A 4,609-nucleotide genomic window follows, 5' to 3' on the forward strand; every position below is an offset into this window, starting at 1 on the left:
CTGAAAGCAGGTATCTGGTTTGTTTAGGTTCTATAATCAAAACAATGTATAACTCCAGCTCTGAGATCCCGGCTCGCTGAAAGCAGGTTTCTGGGGTTTTGTTTAGCTTCTATATTTGTAACAATGTTTCTTAGCAGCTCAGAGGCCTGCAGTGGCAGGTGGGGAACGTTGGAGTCCTCCGTCACTGAAGCAAGCAAGCCTCATGTTAGTTTCAAGCTGCCTGGCTGCCGGCCACCATCTTGGCTGGCAGTTAATTTGCATATCGCCCTGATTAGCCAATGGGAAGGGTAGCGGTCGTACACTAATTACCATGTTTCTCTTTTATTAGATAGGATGTATTATATACATAGTTGACCTTGAAAATGAAATAAAAAGGTCTTTAGCCAAAAGGAGTTTATATGGGAATAGCAAAGGAATTGCAATTCAAGACAAGCAAACTGTGGTGAACTTAAGACAAGTCAGAGGAAACAAAGGGAAGGTCAGCTTTCATTAGTTTTAAGAGGAAAATGGGGAGGGCTGTGATGGTTGATTATTGGCTGCAAGCGGTGAGCAGACTGTTGTTACTGGGACAGAAGGAAATCCTCTGTCTTCCTGTGGAGGTCTGAAAGCTTTGGTGAGCAGTGCAAACCAGCCTTCTCTTCATGGCTTCCTCACTCCATTTTGATTTATGGGTGGGGTTTTTTTTGGTTTATTTTCACAATATATACATTATATATAAATTTTCACAATATATACATTATATGTAACACATGCATATTATATATAACACATGCATATGAAGTGTTGTTTACCACTTGTTATTTATTGATATTATCTTTAATATACCTATTACTGTGCCTCTTGCTTTCACTTCATATATTGGTCCTCCCTTTTGGTTTTGGGTTTGCTTTTCCAGTGTTGAACCACCCTTTGTCATTTAAGGTAATTTGGGAAGCCAAATATTGATAAATTATTTTTTAATGGAGGAAAATTCCTGCTTCTAAATTACTTTTTATTTCTAATTTTCAATATCACTTTGTCCTACTCTGTTGTTTTGGGCTAACTCCTAACAAAGGTGTAGTAAAATTCTCAATATTGCAATAGTGACGTTAACTGTGTCAGTCTTTTAAAAAACGTTATTGAATGCATTGATGTAACATTGATTAATAAAAGTATATTGGTTTCAGGTGTACAATTTTATAATATATCACCTGTACATTGTATTATTTTGTGCTCACCACCCCTCAACCCCCTTCCCCTCTGGCAATCAACATACTGTTGTCTGTGTCTATATGTTCTTTTCTTTGCTAATTGTATCAGTTTTAAGCAGAGTTCTGGGATCAAAGTTATTTATAACATTTTAAATTGAATCTTGTAGTTTCCATGTTTGTCAGTTGTATGGATAAAACAAATTATGCTTTGCAAATTGAAGCCAACTTAAGCGACTCTGTGCTCTTTCCTGTATGTCCTCTCACTGCCCTTTGCCTTGGACTCATGGAGCCACTGTCATGCACAAACATGCACACCCATCAGATTGGAGAACAAAGACGAGGAGCACATGTGTCATGTTGATATCCATCCTACACAGTCATTATTCTAGTAAAAATACGGGAGGCTGTATGATCAGATTCGGTCTGTGCTCTGCGGAATGCATGCTAGCTCTTTGGCTGAAACATCTAAACAAGTATTAGCAAGGATGTTCAGAGAAGAGATTTCTTGAATATGTATATTTTTAAAAGCTTTTATTTTCCAATGGACGTTTCAAGTCAATTTTCAAGTGTGTTCTTGTGGAGAAGTAATTTCATCACACTTATTTCAACTTTTGAGGGACAGTTGAATCGGGGTTTTACAAGTTGATGTCACTGCAAGGCAGCTCCTCACATTGTGCTTCTCCGCAGGTGGGTCTGTCAGGCGTAAATGATGATCCCAGGACCCTTCTTTTCCACGCACCTTCTTTTACAGAGCTGTTTCCCTTTATTAAATTTGTTAAACAGCTCATCACTTGGGTCTCTAAAGATCTTTTTCTTTCTTATTCTACAGATTTTATAATGATACTATTCTGTCTATAACTGCAATGAAAAAAAACTACACAAGGGACCGTGTGCGAATACAAGGCACCTCCTTTGTCTGACTCTCTAGGGGCATATTACTCATATGTTAGTTTAACACATCCCTACAGGCAGCAACTTATTGCTTAAAGTTGAGAAATATGAATCCTCTCACTAAGCCATAAGCTATTCAGCTTACCAGCAATCGAATTTAAAAGATTTAGGTTGTGAGCCCAGCTGTAACACTGGAAACAAAGCATGTATAGTAACAATGACATATGGAAACATGAGGGAGCTACCACTGGCATGGCCAGGAAACGTAGACCCTTTGTTCTTCGTGAGAACATGTTACTGCACATTACTCATTCATGGTAACCTTCAGAGTTCAATTGCTATTCCATCACGCTCTCTACCTGCAAGTATATGTGTGTCCCCTGCATGACATTTATAGAGTATTATTGACGCCATAACATTTTTAAACGCTTCAAATGTTTATTCCTCATCTAAAGTAGTTTGGATCCTCCCTCAAGTATATTCCCCTTTGAGATGGTCTCAGTTTTATGAATGTGTGTGATATCCCGAGTCACATTACGGAGCGGTTGTGATCATGAAACAAGGTTCCTAAAGGCCCAGTGCTGTGCTTGATCATGAGATTTGCAGTTTCCGTGTTTCAGAGCAAAGTCTCATTCGATGCAGGAGTTCAGGATGCTACTGGAGGACTTCCCCGTGCCTCCTATCAGGCCAGTGGCTGGGACAAATGGTAGCTGATGCTAGCAGACAAGCTGGGCTCCCACAGCAGCTTCTGTGGCCAGTTCTCTTGCTTGCTACTAATTCCCAGCACTTTAACTCGTTTTCTCCGATCACACTCCTTATTCAATATCATCATTATCTGTGTTCAGCAGAGGCCAGGGTCAAGAAAGCTAGGACAAAGAATTTTCCTGGGTTCCTACCCAAGCATTTAAGCTCCCTTTTCCCTTCCTTCCCCCGTAGCCCTCTAGGGCAGCGGTTCTCAACCTGTGGGTCGCGACCCCTTTGGCGGTCGAACGACCCTTTCAAGGGGTCGCCTAAGACCATCCTGCATATCAGATATTTACATTATGATTCATAACAGTAGCAACATTACAGCTATGAAGTAGCAACGAAAATAATTTTATGGTTGGGTCACATGAGGAACTGTATTTAAAGGGCCAGAAGGTTGAGAACCACTGCTCTAGGGACATAGTAAAGAAATGCTGCTATAGGTGCCAGGCAAAGGATTCAAAATGACGCACCTTCTCCACCAATGAAAGCAAATTTGAAAACGGACCCGTTTTAAGGATGGCATCCAACTGACAATTTGAATGTGGAGGGAAAATGTAGTAACTTGATATGATAATTCATTCAACCATAGAACGTTAAATATGATATAGATGGAATTTTGCTCCTTGTTTTTAGCTAGTATAGTCCACTAAAATTAAGGGAGTTTTTCCTCTCCAGGACTCTTGCTTAGGCCTTGTAACAGTCAGGTATTCATCATATGTAACTTCTGACAGTCTAGTCTAGTTCTGTAATGTTTCAGACTAAGTTACAAGTTGGTTCTTCACCTCGCCAGTGTCTCCCTTAGCTGTATGCATAGTTCAAAGCTTGGTCTTAGTTATCTATTTACCGTATTGTTGGACATAGAAAGAGAGATAAACTTTACTTGGAAAAAAAATCCATATATAGTATAATTTTTTTATTTTTTTTCATGGACATATGATTTTCTTCCAACTTACTCAAAATCCATTAGAATCTATTAGAATTGAATTATTTTCTCTCTCCAGATAATATATTTTTATGTGTTTTGTTTAGGTCACTTTATTTCCAGTTTGTAGGCACATCCAACTCTCTCTTAGGGAGGTTTTGAATTTTTATATTCAAAGGTTTGTTTACTTGGAGACTCAGGATATCTGTGTCTTAACAGGTAATAAACTCTCAGTTATTTTCAGAATATTTATGAATCCTCCTCTTCAAACTGCCTTTATGGAATGCAATCTTTCACCTTCGGATTAAGCAGTGCTCGATTTTATTCACAAAAGGCCCAATTAAGTGGTCATCAAGGGAAGTAAAAACATTCTAGGACTAAAATTCTCCTTTAAAGAATCCTCCTTTTCCAGGATATGGATAATGTACCACATATGGATGAGTAATTGACTCAGTGTGCCAAGAGGGTTCTTATTATTTCAATTAAGTAAGGCTTTAGAATTTGGGAAAGCTATGAACAGATTGATCTACTTGAGAAAGAGATGTGATGTGCTTACATTCACTATTATAGGCATTCAAGTGTAAGAATGCTGGGAAGAAGCATTTTAGTCATTTTAAAAATGTCATTTATCACTTCTGGCTACATGGATTAAGATGTTCCAAGTCATTTCCCCAATTCCTCTTTGTCTTACATTCCTGCTGGGTTCGCAGTAGTAATCTTGAACAAAAAAGTGCTAAATCAAGTAGCAAAAGCTGACTCAGGGATTCTGAGATTTCAGACATATAGTTTCTCTTTCATCTCCCTTTCCTTTTTTATTTCTCCTGTGATTCTCGCTGAATGTTGTAGCTGAGCAGATGTT

The sequence above is a fragment of the Myotis daubentonii genome, chromosome 6 (genome assembly GCF_963259705.1).
Source record: "Myotis daubentonii chromosome 6, mMyoDau2.1, whole genome shotgun sequence".
NCBI classification, from domain to species: domain Eukaryota; kingdom Metazoa; phylum Chordata; class Mammalia; order Chiroptera; family Vespertilionidae; genus Myotis; species Myotis daubentonii.